General features: G+C 46.2%; 1 long non-coding RNA gene across 1 annotated transcript; it reads right to left on the bottom strand.

Annotated features, from left to right (window-relative positions):
• Positions 1-5070: 5070 nt before the first annotated feature.
• Positions 5071-21595, bottom strand: LOC119149849. The gene is made up of 3 exons (XR_005104875.1): positions 21287-21595; positions 18878-18982; positions 5071-8635 (listed from the first exon to the last, which is right to left on the bottom strand). It is a non-coding gene; the product is annotated as an uncharacterized LOC119149849 (long non-coding RNA).
• Positions 21596-21702: the final 107 nt, after the last annotated feature.

The following is a 21702-nucleotide window of genomic DNA, read 5'->3' as shown; positions in this document are numbered from 1 at the left end:
TTCTTGTCTCTTAATGCCTGAAAAATCCCCGGTGGCCTTTCCCCAAAATAAGACAGAGCTACACTTAGATACATAGAGCTATCCAACTTCTTCATGTTCTTCATCCCAGAGGGTCTCAAAGGGCTTTTCCAGCATAACACGGTCTTACTCGTGCAGCCTGTAATGTGGCAGAGCACTGTTCCTAACCCGCAGCCACCTCTGGGGTGAACCTGCCCGACGCCTGCCAGCCCACGGCAACTGTATGCAACAGTCTAGTGCAAGAGGTGTGGACTGCACCTTTGGGGGAACCGAGCAGAAGTGTAACATGCACAGATCACAGCTAAGTCCATGCTAAGACAGGACAGGACAGGTTGACTCCTTTAGTTTCCCTTTTCTGGGCAGTCCCCTCTCTTTTTTTCTGTCCTCACACCATGTTGGGCATTGAGTTGTCCATGTAACCTAAACTTTTCCAGTTTGCTTTCATCAGCTTTTGCTTTCCTAAAAGCTTTTAAAATACTCTTTTTGCACAGGAGAATAGGAACAAATCTGCTCCTCCTCTGCTCCAGAAACAAAAGAACTCCATCCCTCTCGCTTTCCTTGCCTCCCTTCTTTATCCAAAGCTACTGGCCAATTAACCTTCAGTCTTCTCTGGTCTCCACTACTTCTTTTAAACCATGGTTACACTCTTATTTTGCTGCTTGATGTTCTACATGTTTATAATCCAGACAGAAATAAACAGCCTGACATTAGGCACTGGCAGGAATCCTTGTTTGGTATGCTGATATATGCACTGTCCTGTGGCCAAATAATACAGCTTGATGGATGCCGGCTTGTGGCCTTGATGCTGACTACAAATCCTGTGATTTGTTGCAGGATTGGCTACATCTCTGAAAAGCTGCTCGTGGCGGTCATCTCCCCAGCTTGGTAAGCTTTATTCTCACTTTGTTCTAGATCCAGAGTTTCTCCAGTAAAACAGTGGAAATGCTGAAACACTGGCTGGCTGTCAAGAGGAGGAGATCACCTGGTTGATGTTTCATGGTGTGGTGCTCAGTGGATCTTTCTCTTTAAGAAAGATTCGGTCAGTCCTGAGTCCTAGTCTTTACACAGAAAAGCTCCTGCTGAAATCGAGTTTTGCTTTCAAAGGCTGTGAAATCAGTTACTTCACACCCCTCAAGGTTGTATGTGAAGCATCCTCAGATGGAGGACATCAGTATTCAGTCCCTTGCAAGAGCCTTTCCTAATAGCCATGTTTTGCTGCTGCAAAGCTGACCTCCTGTATCTCCAACATGTTTAGGAGAAGGAGCTGTGCACTATTAGAAAAGAGCTTATTCCTTCAGAGATGAAATCTGGAAGCATGCTTACATAGTGTCACCCTGCCCTTGGTCTATCTGCCTCTTCATGGCCTCACATACATCAAGAGGAAGCTGGCTTTTAGAGCAGCGTCCTGCAGAGAGTCAGCCTCTCACGGTTGGTCCTCCTCCCCTGTCTCAAGGCCAGCATGAAAATGTTTTCATTTGAGCAATTAACCATACATCTGACGTAAATTATCGGAGTCCCTCAGAAATAACTGGAGCTATCCTAACACACACCAGCCAAGGGCATGGCACAGCTCTCTACCAGCTGCTTAGAAAGATGTTTATCTTCTAGTTGCCTACCAAGCTTTGATTTGCTCAATGGGAGCATGTTTTGGGGTTAGATAAAAATCCTCTTAAAAAATATTACACTGGTTTGCAAGCTGGGCACACTGCTTCACTCACCTTCTAACCTCACCCTCACTAGCAACCCGTTAGAAGAATCTCTCTGTATAGACAGACTTTCCCCTTCCTGCCCCTAAGAAGAACAAATCTCATGACCAGCTTTAATTTTCAGCATTGAAATAAGATAAAACTAAATCAAACATCTCAAGCCTTAAACCCTGAAAACATTCAGCAAAGTCAAGGTGAGGCTGAGATTTTGCAGGCCAGAGCTGTGGATTTATGCAGGACTTTACATGACTGTTTTATTTCCAACGCAATAAAGAATAACCAACTTATTGTAGCAAACTTTGCATCAGGTGCTATCTCCCAAAAACCTTCTGCATGGGACAGTCTGCCCTGTATTTTCTCTGTCTAGCAGCACTTTGCAGAATATTGGAAGGGAAAATACCCTCTTTGCTCTGTCCCAGCAGGGGCTGATGGCAAAAAGGGAAAACTGTGGCTATACATGTGTTTTTTCTTTCTTTTTATTTCTCTCTTCCTTTATTCTTCCTTTTTTCTTCCTTTTATCTACCTTCCTTCCTTCCTTTTTCTTTATATTTCTCTTTCTCTTTCTTTCTCTTTCTCTTTCTTTCTCTTTCTCTTTCTTTCTCTTTCTCCCCCCCCCCCTTATCCCTCTTTGTCTTTCTGCCTTTCCTTCTTTCCTTCCTTCACTCTTTCTTTCTTGTGAGATGAGTAGGTAGAAGGTTCACTGGAAGCCACTGGATCTGTGAAAGCAAATCCCTTTGGTCTTTCCGTCATAGTTTCAAAGTTCAGTTGAGGGTGTTCTTGTGAAGGGCCCACAGATGTCCCTTTGGAGCTACCTTTTGGTGGTGCTTTCGTTTGTGTCCCACTCTTGATGTGGTTTCTTACCTCTTCTGGATTATCTCTTTCATTGGTGTTATGCCCAGTGTCCTTTTTTTGGTCGTTAACAAGCTGAACCCTGGACATGAACCAGGAAAATGAGTGTTGATACACTGTCCCAGGAGCTCATTGGTCTGTCTCTCCCACCTTCCAGCAGACAGCCATGTACCTTCTTCTTCAGAGAGGAAATGCTACTCAGAGCAACAGGCTGGCATCAAGGATCACTGGATCCTTGTCGTAGCTTTTCCTCACACTTGCTCTCTACTTTGTCTATGTGTGCCTCAGTTTACCCACCCAGGTATAATAGTATCTACCTCACAGGGGTGTTGTGAGGCTCTGTTACTGAGACCCTTGCCTGGAAGGTGGGGTAGAAATGCCCACTGTTCATAGATTAGCTCATCAGCATTCCCTGTACAAATTTCTTGAGATCAGTGTTGGCAGAGGTCAGCGCTGTTCTGGGTTTTATTCATTGCTTTCCCCTGATGCCAAGGTTTGGGGCATTTACATCGACTCCCCGCAGGCAAGGCTGGGTATGACATGTGGAGAAGATCAGAGACGGGAAGCGCTGCGCTTACTCCTGAGGTAGCTGAAATTACCAACACAACCGTGGGCAAAGGGGGTTTTGCTCTACTGTCCCAAGCCTCCAACAACCACCTCATCAATCTCTTTGCCACCATGAGCACTCGGTCTCTTTGGATTGCAAGTATCACTGGAGATTCATGCAAGTGCACATTTTATCTGCATATGAGATGCCAGTGCTTTCTGTAACAGTCCAGGCTGCCCTACTGCACCACAGGAACACCCAGGGAAATGTTTGCTGGAGGCTATTTGAAAGGATGTGCAAAAAAAACCCAAAACCAAACCAACAAGTAATTTTAAAATAATTTCTCTGCTTTGATAGAAGTTTAGTACCTTGATGCACACAGACTCTCCTTGACCATACACACTTCAGTCAATGCATTCGGGCTCTAGCAGGATATATTACATGAATCCCAGCAACTGGCACCGGAGGAGAGGAAAACTTTGTCACCTTCCTAGCCTAACCTGTAGTCAGTGGAAGATGCTATTTTACCTGAGCTTCATCTTAACCCGAATGAACAGTTAACAGAATGAAAACCATTCTGTTCAAGTGCAGGAGTTTCTGCTGCTTCCTTCAGGAAAGCCAGTAATCTAAGGGCCCCCAATGAAGTGGGCTTTTGAAAGCTGCAAGAAGATTGGATTAGGACAGAAAATGGTAAAAACAACCCAAAGAAAAAAGTGCAATTATCCTCCCAGAGGTGGAAAAGGAGCCCACAAAAGGCCCTTCTGGTGCACCACACAAATTCAGTTAAGGGAAAACAGTAGGATGGATTCTCTTTCACCCACACCTGTGCACAGAAATTCTTGGAGCAGCTTCGAGTGGGTCCCCCTCACTGCAAAGCAGTACTTAGAGAACTTCTGCTTCCTTTGCCTTTGAAACCTGAGTCACACACTCAAAAATGCAGGAGGGAAGAGCTTTAGCTAAAGTGAATCAAGTTTTCTGCACAGGGGAGATGGATAGGAAAGAACTGTTCCATCCCTTAAGAACTTCTGTGAATTTGTTTTTCCAACCCACATGGAAACCTCAAGGCTAACAGCAAACATGAAACAAAAATATGCAAAACAATGCATATGCCAACAAAAACAGTTTTGGTATCTTGGAGGGGGATTTTTTTGATCTTTCCCTTTTGCACCCTCCTTTTTTTTTATAAGTTACTCTGCATTTTGAAATTAAAAGCTGTTCAGAAATGAAAAAACCCAAATGAAAATGTCAGAGAAGACAACCAAAAGCCTCAAATCACATCCTTAATTTCCCCACGGCTGTGGTATTTTTCAACAGGAAACAGCTTGAAGCTGGCATTTTCCAAGAAGATTTAACTGAGAAGCACGGGGTTTTGGTGGGGTGGGAAAGAAAACAATTTTTCCAAACAATGCCCTTCACATCCCTTGACTCTGTAGCTCACAGGTCCCAAACCTCACAGGGCTCTCTTTGCAATGGGATTGCCTTTGATAGGGGAGCCCTGTGCCTGCAGCAGCATTCAGAGCATTGCAAACAGCTCGTGCCATGAGATCCTCCCTCGCAGGATGGGAACAACCAGGTACCCAAGAGGAGTTTGTCCCCATCAGCCTGTAGAGCATCCAGAAGAACAGCACAGGCAGCACCGCCTCAAGTCCTGCCTGCTCTTCCACTGAGCTGGGATGGGGCTGCACTTCCTTTCCGAGGTGAGAAAATCTTCTACTGCCTTAAAAACAACCTGCAAAGAAAATCCACTCTTCAGTTTATGCAGTTTAACTCACTGGCAGCAATACAGCCCGCGGAACGTGTACATTGAGAAGTTTTCCCTAGAGATTGGCAGGAAGATTCTCTTTAATACTATTTTTAATGTGACTCTGTTTCTTTTCCCCTTTTGGGTGAGACTTGAAAAGTTCCTGGAATACTGAAATTTGGCAAAAGTCACCATTACCCAGCAGGGAAGTCCACGCTTTCACATCCCGCCCCAAGCAGGGCCCCATCCATTGCCCCAGCACAATAAGCACATGGTAAAGGTTAGAGGGACCATCCGTAACAGCCCGTGGCTGCGGTGACAAAGAAATAAGCACACTGTTGAGACTAAAGCACACGAACAAGCCTGCTCCACGACCCTGATAAAACCTGCTGCCTACGAGTGAATTCCCCACTGCCTCTTCTCAAAGGTCCCAAACCCACATTGTTCACTTCCCCCCCACCCCACCCCTCGCTCTGCAACGTCTCATCCAGCATCGCATTGCCCCCCGCCGCCCCCCCCCCCCCCCCCCCCGGCCAGGCTCACACCAGCATATTCCACTTAGCACTGCTCTCGCCTTCATCACAATCGAGGAAGGAGTCTCGGCGGAAGGTCCCGTGTGCCCAGGGGTGGTTTTCCCAGGAGCACAAATACCCCTGGGAGCCGCGGGGGCAGCTGCAGTGACCCGTCTGGGCAGTGGGGCAGTCTGCCGGTGGATGCAAGGCGCCTGCCGGAGCAGCCGACCCGCTGGCGTGTCCTGCCCAAAAGCTGTTTTGTTAGACCTGGCCAAAACGCCTCGTGCTTTGCATCAGATCTGGGCTTGTGTGCCTGCCTCTTCCTTGTCCCATTTGTACGCTTCGATTTCTGAGCTGGTTTGGTTTTTTTTGTTGTTTTTTTTTTTCTTTTTGCACTCTCAGAAGTTTTTTTCAACCGTGTTAATTGTAGTCAGCTGCATCTTGTTTGTTAGGCCTCTCCACCAAGCTCTTTACATGAACGTCAGTGGCTGTCTTCCCTTGGACAATAATGAATGTATATATCGTAAGTGCAGACTATACAGAGAAGTTGCTAAGTCAAGGATCAGAGGGTTTTGTAAAGCCTGTTTATTTTTTTAAATAAGTTTGAGCATTTATATTTTACCACCATTTACGTGGTTTTGGGGAACCCAGATTGTGTCAAGATCTCATGCCAAAACAAGCCAAAAGTTGTTTGATTTCAACCTTTTCTTCCATGAACCATATTTTAAATGATACTTTGTCATTTTAAATGTTTTATTGAAACATGTACTGATGAAAAAACAAACAAAATGTCATCTTGACAAAAGATTTATACATGAATCAGAAAGTATTTATTTCAATTTTGTACCTTTCCATTTTAATACATTATAATGTATTGACTCAACTGAGATAATATAAACAGTTCATTTTAATAACATGTTTGCAGTGTGCTGTGTCTTTTTATTCTTTCCTTTCTACTCCACACTGGACACAGAGCCTACAAAACCAAAGCAGATCTGCAACATTTCAGATCCTGGCAATCCTGAGTTTCTTTTCAACCAGAGCAAGAGTGTGTCTTTAGCAGGATGCTCCAGGAAAACCGAATGGGCGCTGGGTCAAACCACAGGTTGAGTTAGCCTGAGAGAGCAGAAGACCTTGGGGGAAGGGTGGTCCAGGGTTAGAGTAAGCTACCATGCAGCTGGAAAGCTAATTGCTGCTGCTTCTAGGTGACATAACTTGCCTATGGAGTCCCCAGACAAGGGATGGCACAACCACACCATAGAATCATTTAGGTTGGAAAAGGCCTTTAAAATCACCAGGTCCAACCATTAACCCAGCACTGCCAAGCCCACCACTAACGCATGTCCCTAAGCGCCGCATCTACATGTTTTTTAAACGCTTCCAGGTTATCTCCCGGGTGCACCACTGCAAGGGAAGCAGTTTGCATCCTCTGGCAGTGGTGTGGTCCCTGCACTGAGACTCCCAGGGAAGCCTACTCAGAGAGACTGCATGTCTGATACCTGTCCTGTCCCTCCTCATCCCCACTCACTCAATCTGTAAGTAAGGGTTGACTGTCTCCTCCACCAAACCCCCCAAATTCAACTCCTATTCCTGATTTTCTTCATTTACCTCCTTGGTCACCTCCTGCTCCTCCGCAGCCCTGCCCAGGATGGTGCATAAACCCACCACACACATGGAGGGACATGTCTCTCCTCATGATGATGAGCTGTGCTTTGGTTTCTCTGCTCCCATTTTTTGGCTTCAGTTTGTGCCTCCTATTGAGTCCCTCACCCAACCCCTGCTGAACCCAAGCACATTTAGTCCAGTTAATAACTGCCTCCTTGATCCATCACTTCATAGAGAAAGCCCAAGAATGAAGCAGGCTATGCAAGGTGTCCTACGGACCCAGGTCTGTCATGCAGTGGCGACTCTTACCTACAGGCACTGGGGATGTGCCAGTTGTGAGGAGACTTGCTCACGAGGCCTCTGCAGACCAGTACAGGTTGGTATTGCATGAAAAGCAAATCTGCTTGTGACCGTGAGGTAAATGCTGACTCCATCCTCGGCTCTAAGGCTCTGTCTGGCCAGGTCTGTGGTACCAAACTCCTTCAGCCTTCAGAGTAGGGTGGTCATATCCAGACCACTTAGTGGGAATGGTCTGTCCTAACTCCTGAGCCAAGTCCAAAGATTATTTGGGACTTCCAGCTGACCTGGTCCAAAACTCTACCCATACCGTGTGCTCATAAACCTGTCCAGGAGTTGTTTAATTTACTGCTATAGATATAACTAGTGAGGATCATAATGCCAACCTGTTGGACTGCATAGCACAAGAACAAGGGAGGGTGGGCACTCATTGCAGAGGCCCAGTGGGGTGCTGATCTCTGGTGATAGCTTCTGGGTATTATCAGGAAAATCAGATAATATTACCCATGACTAAAATACATAGCTGTTCCCCTCAAGAAACCACCACCACTTCACTCCGGAGAGGGGTTTTGTCACAGTGGGAATATGAACTTGCAATTTCTCCACCCCCGTATTTCAAAGCAGAATGAATGCTTAGTACTGACAGACTCCCAAGAAGATTCCTCATCAAACTTGTCCAGGCCATTAAAACCAAAAATGCTTTGTGGTACCAGTTCTGTTGTCAAACACCTGACCCCTGAGAAGTGACAGGGAAAGCTAACTTGTCATACAGTGATTTCCCAAAACCTTGGTGATTTTCTCCAGAAGGTATCAACTTCATCTTAAGAAACTCCCTATAATACAAAGACAGTAACTCGTTCTGCCACATCTGTCGTAGTTTGTTGCAGACAGGACTCCGGAGCTAGCCGTACACATCCATGAAGGTCCAGCATTTCATTGCGTATCAGAGAAAACATAGTTGGAAAATAAGTGTCTTACAGACAATGGTAGCTCAAACCAAACATCCCAGATGCTCTGGACAGGATCTGAATTTCAGGATACTGCCAAACTTGTACTGGAAGGCAGGTCTGGAAGATAGTGAAAGGAAAGAGAAGGGGGTGGGAGGCTATGCAACCTTGATGTTACACCTGTGGGACATCAGAGAAGAGAGCACATGGGTTATTGAGAGGCATCTGGAAGAAAACCAGGTGAGCATGGGCACTCATTACAGATAGCTTCCTGTATTCTGACTCAACTTATCCTCTCTGAGCTAAGTGATTCATACGTCTCTAAGAACCAGTGAAGGACAGGCTCTTTCTACATTGCATCCACTTCTCTGCAAAGAATGGGGCAACTGCCATCTGGAGAGACATCATGAGCCCTAGAATCATAGAATGGTTTGGGTTAGTAGGGACCTTTAAAGGCCATCTAGTCCACTCCGCCCCTGCCATGAGCTGGGACATCTTCAGCGAGGTCAGGCTGCTCAGTTGGAGTCCACCCTCATCATGACTCTAAGACAGAATAATGAGTCTTACAGATTGCTTTCCCTAAAGGGGGTTGCCAGGTGTGCCAGAGTCCTTTAGAGTAAGGGGAAATAGGTCACAGCCAGAAAAGCTATGTTCCAAGAGAAGCTGACTTCTCCCAAGGAGAGGCATACAGGGAGATGATTTCTTGGGGGGGGTGGGGGGTGGGGGATGTAACTTGGTGCAGCATACACTGGCTGTTGTGGGGCATCTTCCTCTACTTCCTGCCAGGAGGGAGGTGGAATTTCCAGCACAGGAGGATTTGTGTCCGGGATGGCATTCGTAACAAACTTTCACACCATTGCCCTAAGTTTATGTGATGGCTTTTCTGACCACTGTACCATGTGCCTCATTCACTGCGGCCTCACCTGTTCTTTCAGGGGCAGAAAGCCACTTCTAGCAGAAGGGAGACGGACCGCTCCTTTCTTACCCCAGGACTAGAGGGATGATGGCCTGTGTGCTGCAGCATGGGGCTGTGGTTGGGAGCTACCAAACTACTCTCTAAGGCTTGGGTAATCAGCCCTGAGATGCGAGGATGATCTCTTCTTACCCCTCCATGCTCTCAGCTCCCCAGATGTGTCAGAAGCAATGAGATCCCTGCACTTCTCTGCATACAACTGCAAGTCTGGCTCATGAGCGTTGGGCAAATGCTTTAGCAATGTGGTCTTTGAGGCTGGGATGTGGAAGAGAAGGGAGAGGAGTAAGTTATAGGGATGAGGCTGCAGGCATCCCAGGGCAGTGGGAGAAGCTATGAAGGGACCTAGGGGAAGAAAAAAACAACCAGGACACCTTTGAGGCTGGGAAGGGAGGTAGAAATAAATGCCAAGGGAAGAATGCCAAGGGGTTTTAACCCAAATCAGGGCTAGAGCAGAGCAGCAATCCCAGAAAGACCTTCTTTCACCTAGCAGGGTGGGGAAAAAACAAGTGATGAAATTGCTTCATGCAGCAATTACATCTTTCCTCTTAGGACAAGGGAAAGATCCCAAGACATCCTTATGGCAAAATAGGCTCCCTGTTCCTTTTCATCAACCTGCCAACGTTACCTTTTAACAGTTTCCTTAATGCTTTTCCCTGAGTTGCTACTAACAACTGACTCCTGGAGAGGACAACTTCAACTCAGTCTACAACCTGACTGCTTTTTGTGCTGTTCCCCATCTGCCTGCAGAGCGGACTCCTGCCACGTTACAGTACAAGGTATGAAGAACTTGCATACACCTAGATCAGGTTTTCAATGCAAATCTTCTGGAGACTTTCCCAGTCTGTGGTTCAGTAGGAAGGTTTGGAAGTAGCTTCTTTCATAGGAGCTAAGGCACATATGCCCACGGACCCATGGAGACAGTCAACATGGCCATACTCAAAATGCATGCTGGGGCTGACCCATGACCTGTACTAACTCCTTAGTAGCACCTGGGGTAGGTTTGGCTCAGTGCTACTTGGCCCAGGTTGAAACCACATCTAGAAACCAAGGCTAATTGGTCTCGGTTGAAACCATGCAAATTGGAGTAGAGATACAGGGAACAGGCGCCAGCACCTTTATTTTCACAGAGAGAAGTACCGCGCCATGAAAACATTGTTTAACTGAAGATCACTGTGTTTATGCCATGCCTGGCACAAGAGTGGCTTAGAGATCCTCCTGTGATAAGATAAACAGCCTAGCAAACAAACCGGTAAGGAAAAGGTGAACAAACGGACTTAAGGCTGAAAAGGAGCATGAGGTGAAACGCCAGGAGAAATTTTCTCCTGGCAGGATAAGTCGACACTGGGTAGGTAATCTGGGTGGGAGCTGAGCATTCACAAGTGGAGATGAGGAAAGGGTTAGACATGCTTCAGGAAGACTGGCTTAGGTAGCATTGATGCTGTCCTGACCTGGCAGCACCTGCTTTCTGAGTGCCACTGGGAAGGTAGGCACCGTTGCAGGGTTTATTAGAGGTACACTTCAGCAGGTTAAACTGATTTTTCCAACTCCTTGTCTACAACTTCACAAAATATCTGATCATGTGTGCATGTGCATTTTACCTCTGTAACAATCTCTCTCTTTCTGTAGAACAAGCTGGGACCGAGTGCTGAGTTTTTCTTTTCAAGCAGAGCACTTTCCCAAGTGCTTCAGAGAACGTTAAGCAAACAATGATATTTACAAGCACTATTAGTACTGCTGTTTGCGCTAGATGTGGATTTGAATGCGTCTGTGGGCTACGTGTGCCAGGATACATTCCCTGGGTCATTGACTCTACAATCAGTGAACAAACGCAAGCTCCAGCACAGCTCCTGTTTTACAAGGAGCATGTGGAAATTAAAAAGTTTAGCGTGAACAAAACAGAAATGACCATGACCATGTTGTCATGGTGTACTGAGTGTTTCCTGATTGCTCAGGAAGCCACAAGAACATGAGATCATTCAGTCATATGTTTTATTTATCCTGTTGTAGCTCAGAGATGCTGTTGTATCCCAGCTTGTCACCCCACTAAGGTACACAGCAGGAGCAGAGCATCTGCAGATGAAGTGAGCAGCACCATGGACCCAAGCAGCCAAATACACTGTGAAAACAATGGGTTTGTGGTCTTTGGGTTCCACAAAAAGCACCATTAACCTGCACTCGGTAACATTTGAAAAGAATGACCATGTTAAATCAAATTTGAAGGTCTACCTCGCCCAGCGCATGGCCTGAGACAGAGGCCAAAAGCTGATATGCAGGAAAAAGTGTAAGACTCTTGGCAAATCTGGAGTGATCTTTCTGTCTTGCACATCTCTTTGTCTGCTGTAATCATGTCTTTAAGGGCTTCCTGAGCGGGAAGTAGCAGCTGGACCATTGTGTTTAATGGCACCCTTCAGCAATGTGCCTGACCCTTTCTCAACCCCTGTATCCTTTCCACAGCATCCTGCAGCAATGAGCCTCACAATAGAGCATAGAATCATGTCACAGAACCATAAAATCATTTAGGCTGGAAAAGACCTTTAAGATCATCGCATCCAACCGTAAAAGCAGTTGTGAGATGAGAGGGAATGGTGGTAAACAGGAGGCTCCTGTGTCAGCGCTGCAAACAGAAAAGCTGGTAGGATGACAGAGGTCTTGATTCAGGCAACTCCAGTGATACCCCAGCATAGGAACAATGAGGCTGGGTCTAACCTCCACACACAGAGAAGCACTTGGTTTATCCAGACTCACTTTGACAAGTGTCCGTGGGTAGCTGAGCCTGGAGTTGCATTCCTGCATTTTTAGGAGGACTCCCTCTGCAGAAAAATGCACTGCCACTTTGCTTTGGTTGATGGGCATAACTCACGCTTCTCCTCTTCCCTCTGACCTGCCCAACCCAGGCTGCAAACCCTGGGGACAACCCTTGTGACACCGACAAATGCTTGTATGGAGTTGCCTGTCCCGCAGCTCATGAGCCCTGTGGCTGCCATGGTGCTCATGATGTAGGGCACGAGCAGCAAATGCAAGGCCTGTAGCGAAATCAGCAGATCTCAGTGCGTTACCACCCCTATCCCACACTGGTCCACAAGACGGCTGCATCCACATTGCTCTTGGGAATAATCCCTGGCTTTTGCTGACCCCTGAAGTGTGCTCAGGAAAATCAGTGCTGGTTGGTCTGGGTCAAAAGCAGGACAAGGTCCATGCTGACAATTAACCAGTGGGGAAAACTTCCCAGAACCTGAACCAAGGTTAGTTTAGCAGCACTGGTGCCATTAGTAAGTCTAAATGATGTACCAGAACACATCCTACACACACCCGACTCCTTGCCCAGTCTAGAGGGTCACCTTTGTGTAGACAGTCCTATGGTCCAGGATTATGGAATACGTTACAGATACATTATTCAGCCATACCTGTTGAATTGCATTTAAAACTTGAGTTGTCCCTGGTAATGAGGGCACTGCTGCAGCCTGAGCTTCAGGGGTGCCTGTTCAGCTTGACTCATGGCTGCTTCTTCAACACACGCTTTCTGTTGAAGGCACACCTGGATTTCACATACCGGGACAAGCTCTGAGCCCTTCAGAGGCTGTTACTGTCACTTCCCGCCCTGTTTTCCCTGCATTTTCTGCTCTTTGATGCTTGTCTTATAATGGGCTTCATAGGGGAATCCCATTTTTCCAGTGGGGGAAAGGGAAGGCCAGCAGGATGGACTGGCAGTGAATTGTAGCAGTGTCCACCAGACCAAGGCTGCTCCTGGCGTTCCCCAGTCAATGTCAGGGGTGAGATCACAGGACAAAGTTGCAAGTGTACATAGAGAGACAGGGAAACCAATGTGTAATTAAAGAGCTAATGAGCTCATGTTGGCTATTTTTAGTGCTCTTTTATTTTCCAGTGGTTGCTCAAGCAGCCCTAAAATGACAGTACTGGGTCAGCCATGAAAGTGCAGCTACACTTTGAAAAGTGAGCAATGTCCTTGTGGGTTTCCCTCTTTATTTCTGTTCAAAGGCCCTAAATCTAATCTGCTGTGTTTACAAAGCTGAACCCTGCTGAGACTGTGAGTAATGTTGGTTCTGAAATCTTCAGAAGTAACCTCGATCCTGCCAGGAGAATTTCCCAGACAACCAGGGCTAATGAATAAAACAGGCTATAAATTGGATGCATTAAACCAGTTTAACAACTGTTGCAGATTTATTTGGTTTTTTTCACTGTTGACCCTTGATTGCTGCTGCTGGATTTTGACTACTTCTCAGCATATAATTTCTTATGAATAATATATCAAACACACTCTACTGGGCCTGGCATTTTCCCTTCCTCATGGAAAGCAATGAACTTTCCTTGCAACCATTTGCAAATCCAAAAGTATTTGATATCTGGGGCAGGAATGCTTTTGTATTTCAGCAATTTCATCATGAATATTTTTCGTAGGTCCTGCTGAACTGAGCCATTGGCATTGTGCTGCTCACCCACTCCTTTTCTTGCTTCCTGAGAAGCAATTCCCATATCTACAAAAGTATCATTTTCTTCTTATCTGTGTGTAGTGAATAATACTTGAACCTGGCTGGCAACAAATGTTTTGTGTAAATGAAATTTGCTGCCTAGCTGCTTCTCAGAAAATGAACACAATGATGGTGGAAGGGAATTAATTTTGAAATCTGAATGAGCATCTGCAGGAAATCTTTTTTTTTATTCCCTTTCCCATCTCAGTTTGAACAAAACAAGTGAGTGTTTCATAGGATTAAATGGGACACTTTAATTTGTAGAAGAGTAAACAGCACTTTACAGAAGAGTAAATAGCACAGGATTGGTTTTGTGGTTAAGACATTGCATAGGACCTGAGGAAAGATGTGTTCCGAGAGGGCTTCCTAAATTGATTCATGCAGTGATAGGTATGGAGAACTAGATGAACTGGAGCAGCCTTTGAGAAGCCACCTAGCTCCTTTCCCCATTCTGTGGTCAGGTCGAACAGTCCATCTGTGACAAGTTTCACTATGAAAAAAGACAGTCCCACCACCCCTTATCCAGTCCCAGGCATTCTGGTACCCTGCATATTCTCCAACATGCTAAATGTTGGATATCTGTTTTTCCGGGTGTCGGTAGACAAGGGAACCAATTGTTTGTCCTTGTTCCTAGAAGTCTGCACTGGAGTTCCTGTATGCTTTTCATTTCTGGACCAAACAAGTCCAGCTCCTCCAAGCTCTTCCTCAGACTGTCTTTTCTAATCATCAGGTTGTGTCCCTTCCCCTCCTCCCTGCTCCAGCTCAGGTTCATCCCCGATTTCTTTAAGTGCGGTTGCCAGATAGGGGAATGGTGTTACAGCTATGGCTTTTCCATCTCTGAGACAGGGAGCAATTATCCTCTTTCATCATAGATAATGCGGGTCAGAAAGAAACTGGTCCTTCTGAACCACTATTTTACTACAGGTTCTCATTTCATTAATTATTTTTTAGCTCTGCTCCTTCCTCCTTCTTTATTTCCCCCCAGTGCTGGTGTCTTCTGGTCATTCCCAGTTTCCCTGCATATGATATTTCCCAGGTTGAAGTCTTATCCTACTGCTCGCTATCTCATCTTTTTCAGGCTATTCCCCCACTTTAAAGTGATCCGTTGAATTTGGATCCTGCCTTCCACACTTCTTGCATCCTTCCTGTGCATGGTACATCAACAGATGGTCTGTCCCACACCAGGTTGTTCACAGAGTACCAACTAGACACATTGAGCACTCGTGCTATGGGGAAGCTGTCTGAAATGTAAGTCTGCATGTGTGATGGTGCTGAAAGTCTTTTTAAAGATTTTTTTTTCCTGAGGGATGTACAACCTGGGGCTCTTTTGAGTTGCAGATAGTCTGTGGAAAAAGCCAAGAGCAAATCCTATATGGGAGCTCTGTTGCATAATCAGCAGCAAGCTGGGGCTGCTGTGAAGACTGCTGAGTTGTCTGCATCCTTGGGTGTGGGAGGTTGTCAGCTGCCTTGGGACTTTGTCAGATACCTGGGGCTTCAGCCTGGACCTGTCCCACCACAGGGCCACAGAACCATGAGGAGATCCAGTCCTACACCATCTGTCAATGACTCCCAATGTTGAGGTGTGGACCATGCATCTGTGGCTCTTGGCTAATTGAAAAATCCTGCTACCTTAGTCACCAAAGCCAGCTTCCTGGTCAGAGACAAAAGTTAGGTTGGTTTGTTGAGAATTGTTCCCAGCGAGTCATGTAGGTGGTTTTTCATCACTCCGCTGTCCTCCAGTGGCCAAATATTGAACTAATTATGTATGAGCTTCTGCAGTGTTTTCCCAGGGACTGGAATCAAAGTAACTCATCCATGACTCCACCACTGTCCTCCTTCTCCCACGATAATGATTCATTCATTATCATTATTGCTCAGAGACTGTTTCATGGCATTTCTTAAAGTTTCCAGGCTGAGCTTTACCCAAGTTATAAACCTCCAAGTAGATAAACCAGCCCTCTCTTCCTACCCACGAGCCTGCACCGTTAAATTGCACTGAATATTGGCTCAGGATTTGGGGGAAAACTAAAACAAGAAACATGCAAATCCTTCAGTCTCCTGGCAATGCCCCTTATGGGCTTGTTACCATCTCATCTACATTAAGAACTGGCCCAGACTGGCCCATTTTCCTCTTACATCTCCTGCAATGTATTTATAAAGTGTCTCTGCTGGCAGTAGCACTCTGTGTCTTCTGATTTTATCTATAGCTGATGGTTTCTGAGAATGCATCTGTGCAAAGACTCTTGGCCAGTTTATAGATCTTGTAGTTCTGCTCCATGTCTTGGTTTCCAGCCCCCTCCCCAGTCTCATCTCCTCTCAGGTCAGCCTGGTCCTCAATGGTTTCTGACCCTTCCTCCCCCTATCTCTTTTAAATCAACCTGCCTCAAACTGTTCCCAAGCCCTGAGCTGCTGTCCATGTCCTTTGGATCCTCATCTTCACCCTACCCATGGATTACACCCTGGCTTGCCCTTGAGGCCGGTTGGCTCTGACTCTTTGGCTTCCTGACCTTCTTCAGACTGGTCCATTTGGATCCCTCCGGACCCTGGCTTCACTCCGCCATGACTGCAGTTCAGAGCCATGCTTCCGCCCCCATGTTCAGCACAGCCGAGACAGGAAATCTGATCACCAAAATACCAGCCATAACAAAAAAACTCTGTGTCCACTGATGTGAGTTGAATCTCTCGGTAGCATCCAACTCTTTAGCACTCTTTTACATTTTAAAATGTCTCCACAAGAAATGCAAGCTGTTAGTGCCTTGACTTTCACATCATGTCCCATGCCTCAGTTTTCCTCTCCACAAACCGCTGCTGTTCTTTCATCTGCTCCCTACCTCCTTTCTCTGTTTGGCTAACAAACTGCTAACAACGGGACTTCAGTCTCACCTCCCATAAAGCCCAGGCTGATGAAATAATAACAACAATAGCAAGAATAATGGAAATGTACTGTACTTGTGGGATAGAAGGAAAATTATCTGGATTTCTGTCTGCTGCCTCTTTTGCCCATCTCCCTCCAGCGTTCCCTGCCAGGCACTGCACACTGCTGCCCAGGTCTTCGATGGCAGCATTTCTAGGAACATCAACCACCTCGCCTTCGGCCTCTTTCTGCTCCTCGCCTGCCCCAGTAGCTGTTCTTTGAACCCCTCATCTCCTGGCTGCAGGCACTCGTTGTGACATCTTTTGCTCCACAGGTCAGACGTTGTTAATCTCTTGCTCCCTGCTTGACACTTGATGGGCGGCTTCTCTGCTCAGCTAATACAGCTTTATACCAGAGCTCACATCTAATCCACGTGTTCTCTTGAATCATCGTCCTGAATCAAACCCGTCTTTTCATTTTAAGGTCTCCAGGCAGTCCTTGTCCCTAGTGCTTCCATCACACCTCTCCCAGGACTTGCTCAATAAGCATTTCTAGTCTGGCCTCGGGCCATTTATCACATAAGAGAGGCTGATTTGCCTCACAAATGACCTGTTGCACAGCCAGGACTCACACCCTCTTTCTTTAGTTGCTTTTCTACTTTTTTCCTGACTTGTCTCTTCCTGGTCGCCTCTCTTCTCCCTCCTCACATCACCCTTGTCGATGGGGCATTTGAATGGGGCATAGAGAGAGAAAAATGGGTGTTTTCACTGACGCTGTTTCTTATGCATTGTTACTCAGGGTGATACATTAAGATCTAGGCATCTCTTGCTGGCATCTAGGGTCAGGGTACCTAAACCCCACCTGCGAGTGCCTGTCTCCCCATCAGCTCCAAGAGGGTTATAACATGTTCACCCCAGCGTCCTCAGGTAGCAAGAGGCTGGCGTAGACCGTCGGTACTCAGGGCTGCCCTTTTGTGGGCCACAGCAGCTGCTCGTTAGCTGGGAAACATAACTCCCTCCTCCCTTCCATGGGTCTCCTCTGAGTGGAATGGGGCCCGAAAGGTGGGCAATCAGGCTCAGATGCGCTCGCCACCCTCCTTCATTTATCTGCCATTTCAATATCTCTGTATTGTTGGCTCTGTTCATCCCAGCTGAATCTCTCCCTAAGACCTAGACACTTCAACCTGCGAGTGGCATCAAAAGAATTCCCCAAAGCCTGTGGGGACTCTGGAGCTCACAATGACAGCACAGTGCAGGCTGCAGCCACCGTGCAATCGATAACAATGTGCCAGGAGGAAGATGCCCTGCTCAGATCTCCGAGCCCTGAATGATCTTTGCAGTGCTGGCTGTCAGGAAACACCTCCTTTCAAGTAAGACCCTTGGGAGGAATCACTGGAGAACTCTGAACATAATGCCCACCAGGCATCTTTATTGCTTTACTTTTCAAATAAGAGCTACGTTTCAACCACTTCAAGCTCACTGGAAATAGGATTCCAGGGTATCTTCTTAGAGGGCTATAATCACCCATATCAGCTGTTCTTTCTCTTGGAGGAAAATATATATACAAACATACATATATATGCATGCATCTGGGCTTTTTTCCTGTGACACCAGCATTTACTCAGGTATGTAATTGTGAAAATCAGTAATTGCCCCTGGATGGAACCTTCCCCTTTTGTGCATATTGCCTAATTTCACTGCCCTTGTGCACATTAATGTACTTACATGTTTTTAGGATCAGCACCTTAAACTACTGATCTGGAAGAACTGTGTCTACATCTGTGTGGAATAATTTGGACCTTGACCTCCAGTTAAGCAAACACAGTCAGCAATAACTAAAGCAGGTATCATCTTGTTTGTATTTTGAACTCTGATTCTTTGCAAGCAGGGGAGTAAGACAACTTTGGAAGAAGAAGTGCTCTGATGCAGTCAAATATTAAGTTTCATAATCAAACAAGAAACAAATCTCAACCTCAAGGCATCCTTTAACAGAAATTACTTCCAATCTTCCACCTTCAGTGATGTCTTTATAGCACTCCAAAGCTGATTCAAATGCGTGTAATGCTGCTACCTATTGGAGCGACCAAATACTACACTCAGTTCCCAACTAGAAGACTTAACACCTCTCCAGAATCAAACATGGAAGCAGAATTTGGCTGGTGTGAAACGGCTCACACAAGTAAGTGACCATTCCAACACTTAATGCACGGATGACAGTACAGTCTAGTTGACATACTAGAGGCCTCAGAGGGGATAATTCACAGAAACGGCTATTACTGCCAGGAAGAGTACTTTGTGCGGGAGACACAGGTAGAAGGTTGATGGAGGGGAGGACACGTCACCTTGTATTTCAGATCCAAAAGACAGCAAAGAGGGGCCACTGCTGAGAATCCCTGGGTGGTGATGAAAGGGGAGGAGGATCCTGGTGGGTGGGTGACCTGCAAGCACTGGAAAGCAGACGAGGTGTCAGATTGAGAACTAACAGAATCACAGAGTTGGGGGTGGCATGAGAGCTCATCCGGCCTGTCCTCCCTTAGGAAGAGAGCAGGGCTGATGGGATTCAACTAGAGCTATCCACATAATCAGCTGGGTATCTAAACTCCCTCTGGGTCAGAGGAAAGATGGAACCAGGAATTCAGGTTACAGGCCTGCTTTATATGTAGTTAAGAGAGGTGAGGTGGGCCCTGTTCTAGACTGTCCAAGCAGGTCTCTGCTGTATAAGAATTTTGTGAGAACAGGAAAAAATAAAACAGGAAGAAGGCTCTTCTAGGGTTGATTCTGATCTCCAGGGATTTCCTCCAGCAGGAAAACGTTAAGTGAAAGACATATCTTCCACATACCTGGTTATTTCCAGGTTCAAATGATGGTCCCTCTTCCTAAAGAAGGAGAGGAGCCAAAAAATATTGACAGATTTCAGGTAGACTTCAGTAAGCTCACAGAATTACCAGGCAGTCTCTCAGAAGTGTGGTTTATGAATTAAAGAGAGTAATTCCTTAACCTGACTCTAAGTAGTGCATAACACCGAGCTGCAAGCCAGGACACAAGATATAAATGTAAGGCCACCTTATGCAGAGTGCATACAGACATATAGTATGAGCGTAAGAGAGAATAAACAAAGTCAAGGCATTGAATGGGGTAAAACCTGAAGTTGCAAAGCTTTATATAGCACAGCAGGCATAAAAGCAAGACCAAAGGCAAGGCTGATGCACTACACAGCAGAGGGAGCAGGGCATGATTCATCCTTTCAGTCTTCACTCAAAGGACTTGATGCAATCAAGTGGCTAACACAATTAAAGAGGGAGGCAAAGGGAAAAGATCACTCTCCCAAGTAGTGAGGGACTGGGAAGCATATATCTGTTTTCATGTCAGTTAAGCCTGATGAATGTCACCTGAAAGTACACAGAGAACTGGCAAAAAAACTCTGGTGAGAACATACACTGTGACAATTTCCAATGGCTGTATGTGAGCTTAGAAGACTACGAAAGGAGCAGCTTGATAACCTTCTTTAAAGGAGGAAGTGGGCAGTCAGAGCAACCAGTTCAATAGGAACTGAATAGAAACTATTTAAAAAAACCCCAAACCTAATCACAAGCTATTTGTATGTTTATAACTAGCCAAGACCAAGCTCCATCGTATCACTCCAGCTTTGCTAACTGACAGAATGGGTCTTATGGAGGAAGAAGACACGGTTATCATTTCTGTTTTCTCTGTCTACAAAGTCTTTAGAAACTGTCTTGCACAGTGTTCTCATAAGCAAATAGGGAAATGTAATCTAAATCAAAAAGCAAAGCAGTTTGAAAAGCTGGACGGGGGAGCTGTAATCCAGTTGCCATCCAAATGGAAGGATGGATGAAGAGTGAGTGGTGGGCAATGTGCTCCAATCCTGGTAGGAGTCAATACTCCCATTAACCCAACTGAAGGTGCAGAGTACGCTCATGACACTTGCAGGTGATTCCAACTGGGAGAGAGACAGCAGACAACAAAGGTCTACAATTCAGAATAATACAAAAAAAATGGAAAGGCAGAAGTACTGATTCAGTAAGGGCAAAAGACAGGAGTAACAGTCCACAAACACCAACCCCTATGTAGCACTTCTCTGAAGGGAATATGGAGGTTAGAGAACAAAATATTGCACTCAGATACCAAATATAGCCAGAGAGGAGAGAGGAAGCAGCCTACAACTCCAGTTATGCACTCTGAAGAACTCAGCAGCATCACTTGTCATGTTTTGGGTGCTATACTTCAAATACAACAACTTAAGAGTGGCTAATAAACCCAGAAAACATGAATGACCAAGGGTTCTTTTCAAATACATGAGCTGGAACACAACTACTAAATAGTGCTGGTTTGATTCAGCAAGTGAATATGAAGGAGGGGTTGTGTTCAGTCTTCAAATACATAAAATTTGTGGCAGAATTGAAAAGACTCTCTTTTTTTCACATCTAAGGTAAGACACGAAGCATTGAGCTGATATTATAGGAAGATCTGGGTTCATCACATAATCTTTAAAAAATCTTGAAAAGGCAAATAAAGACGCAACATGCCCGAGGAAGGTACAAGTTGCTGCTGTTGGACATTGCTGTGCAGTTATACACCAAGAGCTGCCCTGGAGCACGCCAATGACAAGTTCAGCTTTATTTTAAGAGGGCAGGCAGAGGCCCACAAGGCGCCTGAGGTCCCCCAACGCCCAACACTCTTCCATCCCACGCCAGGAACAGAATTAGGGAAATGCAGGGACGTTCATTGCTTACCCCAGCGAGGATTCAGGCTGCCTGTGCCCCGTTATTTTTAACCCCCCACCCCCGAGACCACAGCGAGCACTGATCGCCCCATTCCCCTGCACCTCAGGGCGGGCTCCGCCTGTGAGCCCTGCTACCCGCTCACAGCGGGTTTAGGAGCGGCTTTAATAGCTCCGGGGCAGCCCCGAAACCCCGGGAGAGGCCACGCGGGAGCAGGCAGCGGCGCTTGCGCTGGTCGGCTGCTGGCCGAAGTGCCCGTCGGATATCCTCCGGGAACCGCGCGGGAACGGCCGATACACCGCCCGACACGTCCTTTGACAGCTTTAGGTAGAATTTTTACAGGTTTACACCCTCTGTTTCCACTTGGGTGCCCGCTGCGCTCGCCTGCTTCCAGACTTTTTGATCAGGCAATTCCTTCGACACCTTTT

The sequence above is a fragment of the Falco rusticolus genome, chromosome 6, assembly GCF_015220075.1.
Source record: "Falco rusticolus isolate bFalRus1 chromosome 6, bFalRus1.pri, whole genome shotgun sequence".
Taxonomy (NCBI): domain Eukaryota; kingdom Metazoa; phylum Chordata; class Aves; order Falconiformes; family Falconidae; genus Falco; species Falco rusticolus.
The sequence above is the reverse complement of the archived record's forward strand: the minus strand, read 5'-3'. Positions and strand labels throughout refer to the sequence as shown.